This window comes from Felis catus, chromosome A3, assembly GCF_018350175.1.
Source record: "Felis catus isolate Fca126 chromosome A3, F.catus_Fca126_mat1.0, whole genome shotgun sequence".
NCBI lineage: Eukaryota > Metazoa > Chordata > Mammalia > Carnivora > Felidae > Felis > Felis catus.
The window spans coordinates 24,786,951-24,797,416 of record NC_058370.1 but is presented as its reverse complement, the minus strand read 5'-3'; the positions used below and the strand labels follow the sequence as shown (position 1 = coordinate 24,797,416).

Below are 10,466 nucleotides of genomic sequence, written 5' to 3'. Positions count from 1 at the left end.
GCGGGGCCCAACGCAAGGGGGCGGGGCCGGGGCCGGAACAGACTTCGATCCCTGCTAGGGAGAAAAACCGTTTTTTGTCCACGCTGGGTTTGGAAGGGAGCTCAGGGAGAGGCCTGAGAGCAAACCTGAGGCCGTTCTTTCTTTCATTCGTTCAGCTTGGAAATCCGAAGTCAAAACTGAATGGAACTGCCGTTCTAACCAGTTCACTTACCTGAGCCGCAATTTTCTCTTTAGTAAAATGGGCCAAATGATACCACATGGATTATACGTAAAGTTGCAATATGTCAAGTACCTAGCACACCCCAGATCTTCCACCCTGCTCCCCTCCAGGTAACCACTATCCTTAGTTTAGGTGAATTTGTATGCATTTTAGTACTTTACATATGTGTAAATCAAACGTTTCATAGAATTTTCTGTATTTGACTTTTATATAAATGGTACCATACTGTACTTAGCCTTCTGCAACTTGCTTTTTTCTTGTACAAACTATGTTTGTACAAGTCACGTATATAGCTTAAATGTATTTATTTTTGCTTTTGCTGCCGGATATTATTTCGTTGTATACATGACATGATTAATTTATCTGTTCTATTTGCTCAAGTTATATACAGTCTATTGCTATTGCATACATACATGCAGCAATGGACGTTTCTGTACTTGTCTCTTAGTGCACATGTGTGGGTGTCTCTGGCGCAGAAATGTACATAGAGCTGGAGTTTATGGGCTGACACATTGGTAACTTTCCTAGATATTGCCAAATTGCTTTCCAAGATAGTTTCACCATTTACCCTCCCACTGGCAGTATCTGAGAGGGCCTGTTTTTCCACATCTCTGTCGTCACTTGTCAGCCTAACAAATTTGTGTTGACCTGATGGGTGTGAAAATGTATCTACTTGTGATTTTAACTGGCCACCTGAAAACCCTTTAACATCTTTCAAGGAACCCCGCCCCCCCCCCCCCCCACTCCATTCCCCAGCTGCCATCCATTTTCTTTCTCCCCTTCTCAAACTTTTTCAGAGTTGCCCCTTTCTGGATCTGCACTTCCACACCTCCCACTCATTTCTCAGGTATGTGGCCTCTACCCCCAGGCCTCTGCTGAAATTTCTGCAGCTAAGGGCATCAGGGATCCTGGCTGAATCCAACAGATGCGCCTCAGCCTGCATTCCCACCTCCCAGCGACACACAACATGCCCTCGGTTTCCACTTTCCTGTCTCTCCTCCCAGTAGTTATTCTTGTTCACTTAGTTCCTTCTCTGACCTTAGCAACTTCCTTCTCTAGTGCTCTCAAGGGCTGATGTTCCTTTTTCCTCTTACTCTGTTCCTTCTGCATGTGCCATCTCACCCACACTTAAGGCTGTTGTGACCACTTCTATCAAGTTGGTCCATGTGTCCATAAAACACTGCCTTGCCCTGAAAGCCACCTGTTTCCCTTCTCAATCACAGGCCCCTGCTCCCCACCCCTGGAGTTATTACTACCATGAATTTTGTCTTAATCATTCCTTTGCTTTTCGTAACGGGTTTTACTACCTATGTGATTATCCCTATACAGCACATTGTTTAGTTTTGACTGTTTTTGCCTTTGTGTAAGTGAAATCATGCTGTATATATTCTTCTGCAACTTGCTTTTCTCTCAACATTGTGTTTGAGTCCTTCGCATAGATGCTGTAACTATGGTCCATTTATTTTCTGTATCATCCATTGTATGAATATACCACAATTTACTAATTCATCATTGTTGATGGGTGCGGCACGTGGGTGGCTCAATCGGTTGAGGATCTGACTTCGACTCAGGTCATGATCTAGCGGTTGGTGAGTTCAAGCCCCGCACAGGGCTCTGTGCTGACAGCTCAGAGCCTAGAGCCTGCTTTGGATTCTGTCTTCCTCTCTCTGCCCCTCCTTCGCTCACATTCTATCTTTCTCTCAAAAATAAATAAACATTAGGGGCGCCTGGGTGGCTCAGTCGATTAAGCGTCCGACTTCAGCTCAGGTCATGATCTCGCGGTCTGTGAGTTCCAGCCCCGCGTCGGGCTCTGTGCTGACAGCTCAGAGCCTGGAGCCTGTTTCAGATTCTGTGTCTCCCTCTCTCCCTGACCCTTCCCCATTCATGCTGTCTCTCCCTGTCTCAAAAATAAATAAACATTAACAAAAAAATGTAAAAAAAAATAATAAAATAAATAAACATTAAAAATAATAATGAATTGTTGATGAGCATTGAGTTCTAGTTTTTTCTACTACAAATAATACTGCTCTAACATTCTTCAGATATGCTCATGTCCAACTTAACTAGATAGTATCAATCTGTTTCTCAAAATGGTTGTATTAGTCTGTACTCCCACCAACTTTAGATAAAAATTCTTGTTCTAACTCCTTACCAGCACATCCTATTATAATATTGTTATTTTTTGCCAACCTGGCAGGTACGAAATGATCTCTCATTGTGGTTTTAATTTGTATTTCTGTGAATACTAATGAGGGTGAGCACCTATTCATATGTTATTTATTCATATGAATCCTATCATGATCCTTTCTCTGTAAAAGTTACATTCATGTCTTTGCCATTTTATTTTAAATTTTTTTTTTTTTTTTTTTTGGGACAGAGACAGAGCATGAACGGGGGAGGGGCAGAGAGAGAGGGAGACACAGAATCGGAAACAGGCTCCAGGCTCCGAGCCATCAGCCCAGAGCCTGACGCGGGGCTCGAACTTGCAGACCGCGAGATCGTGACCTGGCTGAAGTCGGATGCTTAACCGACTGCGCCACCCAGGCGCCCCTATGTCTTTGCCATTTTAAAAAAAGATGACTTTTTTTCTTTTCAATTAACAGGAATTCTTTGCACATTTTAACCATATGTGTTGCAGGTATCTTTCTCTGGGTTTGTGGTTTGTCTTCTCACCCTCTCTCTGTTGTTTTTTGATAAGTAAGAAATTCTTAGGTTTTTTTTTTTTAATTTTTTTTTTCAACGTTTTTTTTTTTATTTATTTTTGGGACAGAGAGAGACAGAGCATGAACGGGGGAAGGGCAGAGAGAGAGGGAGACACAGAATCGGAAACAGGCTCCAGGCTCCGAGCCATCAGCCCAGAGCCTGACACGGGGCTCGAACTCACGGACCGCGAGATCGTGACCTGGCTGAAGTCGGACGCTTAACCGACTGCGCCACCCAGGCGCCCCAGAAATTCTTAGTTTTAATGTAATCAATTTTCTCTTTTCCTTCGGATTAGTGGGAGTTTTTGTCTTGTTCTAGGAAATCTATATGTCCCAAGGTCGTAAAGAATCTCTCCTGTACTGTCTTCCCAAAGTTGTATAATTCAAATATGTATGTAGTAAGAGGTAGAAATTCTGTTTCATTTTTTTCCCCATATGAATAAGCAGTTGTCCCAGCACCACTTATTGAATAGTGCATCTGTCGTAGACTCTAAGTCTAAAGTTCTCTTTTGGTCAGCAAAAGAGCAGACGCAGGGTTAAAGCAAGAAATGGCTAATGTCCAGGAAAAGACAAGAGTCCCAAACAAAGGTCCTTGCCCCGTTTTTATTAGGATCAGAAGGCTTACAAACATGGCGATGGATGTGCACAAAGAAATAATGAATCTGTGAACATTAACTTGTGGACATGAGGGAAAGGGGATCTTGAGGATATTTGGGGTTAGGGGTTTGGGTTAATACAAAAAAAATCCGGGTGCCAGGCAGTAGGGAAGAAGGTTGTTTATGATGGACATGAGGCGGCACCACTGTTTATCTTAGAGGAAGAGACAGGGGAAATAAGCTCAGGGTTGACAAGGCACGTTTTCTTTTGTTAACCATTTCCACTCTGGGCTCCTTTGCCTGCAGTGCAGCAGTCCATAGTCCAATTCACCAATTTACCTAACCTGGCCCTATTCTCCTGTGAAAGCAGCTTTTCTGCTATAGTACTAAATTGGGGGTGCTTCTACCCTGAATATCTAATCTTGTTTATTTCATATTCCTATGTATTGGGCACTATTGTGCCATTCCTGTTTTAGGCCTTTGCCTCTCCCTCTCTATTCTGGGGGCTCTGCACCCCCCCCCTCTATTTTGGAGTGCATTTGCACCTCGTTATTTCTGGTACCTTTATGCCTCCCTATTTTCGGGGTACCTTTGCACCCCCTATTCTTGGAGTACCAATCTGGTTTACCCAAACTCAGGTTTGAGCATTTTATGACTTTGTATTTGTTTAAGCCTTGTCCACCCATTGGTGTAAGCCCGGGGGATTCCTAAGCTTATCCCCCACAGTTCCCCCTTTTTGTTTTTCTTGGTTCTTTTAGCTTCGTGTTCGGGACCGTCATGATGAGCTCCTGGTCGTTCTTTTGCTTTTGGATGGCTTGGAGGGTGATTCTGCAAAGACATAAAAAGAGACACAGTAAAAGCATTCCGCTTCCCAAAATTATCCAGAATTTTAGATGGGTGCTAGCCATAAGTGAGAAAGGATTTAGGTTGCGCCACATTTCCCAGGAATCAGCCCATTCATTTTTGAGCTGATCCTCTGCATATTGTAGCTGTTGGTGCCATGCCATATCTAAAATATCTAGATCTTCTATATTGTCAGAGAGGTGGGAAGAAAAGACACTGCGAAGGTGTGTCTGGACAGCATCCCAAGCCTTTTTCAACAATGCCCACATAAATATGTTTTAACCGTGTGGATATCCATTTGGGGCATACAATGGACTGAGTTTAGTAAAATGACTCCCATGTAGGTTAGTAAAAGCCCTTCAAATATTATCCATCCCTCATGTGGCGTAAGCATCCATGCCTCTGCTTAACAGGAATAACACAAATGTGGAGGATTTTGAAGGCTGACACCAAGAGAATTGCCATAATTTTCCCAGTCTTTGGATCAAAGGAGGAGGCATTTTAATCTTAACCTGTATACTTTTAAAATCCATTTATTTTAACCTTAGTCCGTTTTGACCACACATAAAATTCCTTTTTAAAGATTTTCCTTCAAGAACCTTCTACAACACTTCTTTGTATTTAGATTTTGTCCCAAGCCATTTTTCTCCAAATAACCAGTCTCATTTAGGACAAAATTACTTTCTTCTACCTTTAACAAGAATATATTTCCATTTCTTATATCTTTCTTGCCTTTTACTTTCCTACATACAGAGTTGCTTTTTTATTTATTTATTTTTTTTTAGTTTTAATTACATTTAACCAATTGTGAATTGTCTGTTACATTAGAAAAAATTTTAGGTGGTAGACTTATGAATCCATTAAGCATAAAACATGGATTAAAAAAAATTTTTTTAATGTTTATTTGTTTTTGACAGAGAGAGAGAGAGAGAGACAGAGCATGAGCGGGGGAGGGGCAGAGAGAGAGGGAGACACAGATTCCGAAGCAGGCTCCAGGCTCTGAGCTGTCTGCACAGAGCCCAGTGTGGGGCTCAAACTCACAGACCACGAGATCATGATCCGAGCTGAAGTCAGACACTCAACCGACTGAGCACCCAGGCACCCCAAGCTTGGATTTAAATATTCTTAGTTTTTGTTGCCAAAAGAAGTTAGAAGCATAAACCTATGTCTAGTAAGCAGTGCTTCATCATTCCATCTGATTTGGAAAAGGTCTAAAATGTCCAAAGAACTTAATTATTTTTATCATTTAATTTATTAATAAGTTGATAATTCAATTTATCATTTAAGCAAAGTGTTAAAGTTTTAGGTTACCAAAGACACTGAAAGCTATCTTAACAATTACCCATGGAAACTATGAGGCAAACAAAGTTAACCATTACTTTAAGTCACCCTTTTGCTAACAAATTGGAACAGAGATAACAGGAACTTATTTGACCTTTAGTAAACCTTAGTAGTAATAAAGTTTTATATTTAATGCTGATAGCTTTAAAGACAGAACCAACAAACTTAAATTAGTATAAACACCGAATATGTTTCATTTACCATTTAAATCCTGGGAAGTTTGTTAAAACCTTAGGAAGTTATTAAGCACATCCTAAATAGGATTACAGGTCATTACAGATCTTAAAACTTTATGTATTTATTTAACCAACGTGGCAATAAAAGATCCTAAAGGCGAATGTATAACATTATATGGTTGTTAGCAAAATCTAGTTCCTTTAACATTGAGAAGTTTTACCTAAGCAATCAAAGACCTGATGAAGATGAGACCTAAAGCCTTGGTTTTCCCACAGACAAAAGAGGAAAAAGACCTTTGTTTACATTGCTTATCAAGAGCAGAACAGTCCAAGAAAACTTTGTCTTGTTGAACAGAGAGAAAAGCAGAATTTTAACCTTATGCCAGTGTACTTTCAAAATTTTATTCATCTCAACTTTAGTAGAATAAAGTTTTATAATTTAAAAGACATGCCTATCTTAATAATATTTTATCTGTGTTTTCTTAAAAGTTTACCATTGTTAATTTTCTCCCATGGAACCAGTGGGGAAACTTAAAATTTAAGGAGGCGGGTTTTTGTTGTTGTTGTTGTTGTTGTTGTTGTTGTTGTTTTTGACTTTGGACAGCGTGGGGTGAAGGAGTGCTGTCTGAGGCTCTGAAGAGTCAGATATGCAGGCTGCAGCGCAGACTGTACAGAAACCAGAGGAGAAGGGGAGAGAAGGCAGAAAGGGTGAGAAATCTCCAAGAGGCCTGAAGGCGAGGCAGACGGAGGCACAGAGTGCAAAGAAAAGAGTTCACGTGATCCTAAAGCCAGTCAGCTCAGATAGATGAGCAGATACCGATTTTTGTTTTGTTTTGTATTATTTGTTTTGTTTTGTTTTTGCTTTCCACTAGTGGAATTAGGCAGTCCACATTGAGAAGACAGGGAAAACAGGGAAGTTCCCTGAAACAAAGGGAGTTTTGGCAGTTGTTGGGGAATATTTCTTAAAATCTCTATCCCGAGGTAGACTAGCCAGAGACAATTGGCTCTAATCATGACAGTTATTAATCCAAGAAATGAATGAGGGAGAAGCCTTCACATATAGTTAGAGTAACCAGAGTGTATAGGAAGAAACAGTGAGAGAGAGTTAAGAGTTCCCTGCATTAGGGATGCCCTCTGTAAAATCCACCACACTATTTCAGTGCATTGCTTTGCTGACAATGACGAAGCTGGGCTCGCGGCCTTGGTTGGGAATACTGCCCTGTGTCAGACAGTTGTTTAAAAGACACCGGAACAGCAGCGGCAAAGTTCTGCATAGCACCAGTCACGCAAGCATCATGAAACTCTTGGGCACAGACAGCATACTGGGCTGGGGTCCGAATGATGTTCTTAAGAGAGCCCTAGTCCCAGGCACACATAGAATGAGCGCCATGAATATTTTCTAAAATACCAATTGTAAAAGGGCTGTGATGGACCTACAGCCGAACTGATTTTTGCAATTCTTTTACTATTGGAAAGATCAGGCCTTCGTGGGTGCGTTGCCCATTTTGCCTGACAACGGGAAAAAGCTGGAGTTATGGGCTTTTCTAATATACTTTTGCATTGGGGTGAGGACTTTATCAGAGGCAGTTGGTGAGGTTTTTAGAGGCTCGACATTGTCCCACGCTTTTGGGGGAGGAGGAGTATCTTCCGGCTATAAAAGAGCAAGAGGCACAATCTGAGTACAGGGGGGGGGGGGCGAGATTTTTCTTCCTTTTTAGATAACTCTACGTCTTTGTATGCACTGTCCCAGCTCAAGGGGGATGGGGGAATGGACCAGGTGAGGATTACTTTAGGGGGGATTTTAGCCCCTTTAGAATGCCTGGCCTTCATTGTTTTTTTTCTACTTGCTCCCACACTTCAGGGGTTAGGGAGTGTGTGTGTGTGTGTGTGTGTGTGTGTGTGTGTGTGTGTGTGTGTGTGTTTCTTGCTAATTTAGTAGATGAAAATGATATATTGTTGAAATTTCTGTCCCATTGGGATAAAAGTTTCCTGCTCCATAATGAACCTAGTGAGAACATGCCATGGAAAGTTTCTGACAGTCTATCTGATTCTGTGCATTATAGTGTCAGATACTTTATTTTCCAGTTTGTTTCTTCAGAAGTGATTTCCATTCCCCTTTCATATTCATACTTCTCTGGTGGTGATAACTTCCACCTGTCCCTGTCTCAACTTTGCCTATCAAGTCTCACACTTCATTATTGACACTCCTGCTATGAACCTGGGGGAGGCATATCACCTTTCTGAGCCTCCTTTTCCTCTACTGTAAAATGAGAATGAGAGTCTCAACTTAGAGGGTTCCTGGGAATCAGAAAGCATTTTACCTTCACATGGATACATCACTTGAGAGGTTACAAAGCACTTAGGAGTCCATTTTCCCACGTTGGAAAATTAGTAACTTTTTTCTGTTAAACAGATACATTATATGGAATGTAAAAAAGATAGTAAAGTATAAAAAAGAAACTAAAACTAATTCAGAGAGATGACTATTCAGAGATTATGACTTACCATTTTGGTAAATTTCCTCCTGGTCTCTGTTCGTTACATATACACGTTTTCTATATCTGAAATCATATTGTATATGCTTTCCTTTTTTTTTTTTTTAAGTAGGCTCCATGCCCAGCATGGAGCCCAAGTTGGGGCTTGAACTCAAGAGTTGGAGTCTTAACTGACTCAGCCTCCCAGACACCCCTGTATTGACTTTCTTCTGCCTCTTTTTTTCTACCTAAAATTATCACATGAGCTAGCTTCATAATACTCTCAATTTATGCTTGGTTGTATTCAAAGTCCTTTGTAAATAGTAGCTCATTTAATCCTCATAACACCATTAAGAAGTAGGTTTTCCTCATATTGCGAATGAGGAAACTGGCACAGAGAGGTTAAGTAACTTGCCCTTGTTACACAGTTAACAAGTAAAGTAACTAGAATTTCAACCCAGGTGGTCAGACTCCAGAATCTGTTCCTAATTCCTAATTATGCAGTTTCTCATATTATAGAATATTCCACCCTATGGATATATCACAATTTATGGAACCAAGCCTCTATTGTTTCAGTTTCCCTTTTACAAATAAGACATTAATGTGTCCCACCTCTGATACATTATGGCTTCAGATAAACTCACAGAAATAGAATTGCTTGCTTAAGGAATATCAATATTTGTCAAAGTCTTGATCCAACTTGCCAAATTGCCCTCCAGAAATTTGGTTCCTATTTTTGATACTCTCCAAAACTGGGTATAATTATAATATTTCAAATATTTTCTGGAGCACCCGGATGGCTGTCAGTTAAGCAACTGACTCTTGATTTCAGCTCAGGTCATGATCTCACAGTTTGTGAGTTCAAGCCCCACACTGGACTCTGCACTGACAGAGCAGATCCTGTTTGGGATTCTTCCTCTCTCTCTGCCCCTCCCCCACTTGGGCTCTCTCTGTCTCTCAAAATAAATAAATAAAAACTTTTAAAAAATACTTTAAAAATTTAAGTTAAGAAAAATATATTCTAATTTATTGAGTGAAAATACTTGGCCATACACTCTTTAACCATAAGCATTATCCCTTTTATTTTTTTATTTTTGAGAGAGAGAGAGAGAGAGAGAGAGTATGAGCAGAGGAGGGGCAGAGAGAGAGAAGGAGACCCAGAGTCCAAAGCAGGCTCCAGTCTCCCAGCTGTCAACACAGAGCCTGACATGGGGCCTGAACCCTTAAGCCATGAGATCATGACCTAAGGCAGTCAGACGCTTAACCAACTGAGCTATCCAGGTGTCCCTAGCATTACCCTTTTTTAATGAACTTTTTATTTTGAGATAGTTGTAGATTCATATGCAGTTGTAAGAAATAATACAAAGAGATCCCATGGTCCCTTTACCCTGTTTACCCCAATGATGACATCTTGCAAAACTGTACAAAATCACAACCAGGATATTGTCATTGATACAGTCAAGATACAGAACTTTTTTTTTTTTAAGTTTATTTATTTATTTTGAGAGAAGAGAGAGAGGGAGAGTGAATCCCAAGCAGGCTCCCACTGCCAGCATGAAGCCCAGTGTGGGTCTCTCGAGATCATTTCTGAGCCGAAATTAAGAATCAGACTCTTAACCAACTGAGCCACCCAGGAGCCCAGGTACAAAGCATTTCAATCACCACAAGAATCCCTCATGTTGCCCCTCTATAGCCACATCCACCTCTCTCCTGCTTCTATTCCCCCAACCACTAATCCATAGTCCATTTCTATAATTTTGTCATTTCAAGAATGCTATATAAATGGAATCCTACACTATATAACCTATTTGGGTGGCCTTTCCCATTCAGCTTAATTCTTTGGAGATTCATCCAGGTTACTGCATTTATCAATAGTTCATTCCTTTCTATTGCTGAGTGGTATTCCTTGGTATGGATGCACTAGCTGGTTTAACGAGTCACCCATTGAAAGACGTCTGGATTGGGGCTCCTGGGTGGCTCAGTCAGTTAAGTGTGCAACTCTTGATTTCAGCTCAGATCACGATCTCACAGCTCGTGAGTTCAAGCCCCACATCGGGCTTTGCACTGTCAGCACAGAGCCTGCTTAGGATTCTCTCTCTCCCTACTCTCTCTGC

The 10,466-nt window shown here is 41.0% G+C and overlaps 1 long non-coding RNA gene across 2 annotated transcripts in view; it reads left to right on the top strand.

Annotated features, from left to right (window-relative positions):
• LOC109498561 overlaps positions 1 to 10,466 on the top strand; it is a 54,477-nt gene continuing 44,011 nt past the window's right edge. For both annotated transcript variants that reach the window (XR_006595226.1, XR_002740813.2), the window contains exon 1: positions 1 to 330. This is a non-coding gene — a long non-coding RNA (uncharacterized LOC109498561). The remainder of the gene's footprint in view (positions 331 to 10,466) is intronic.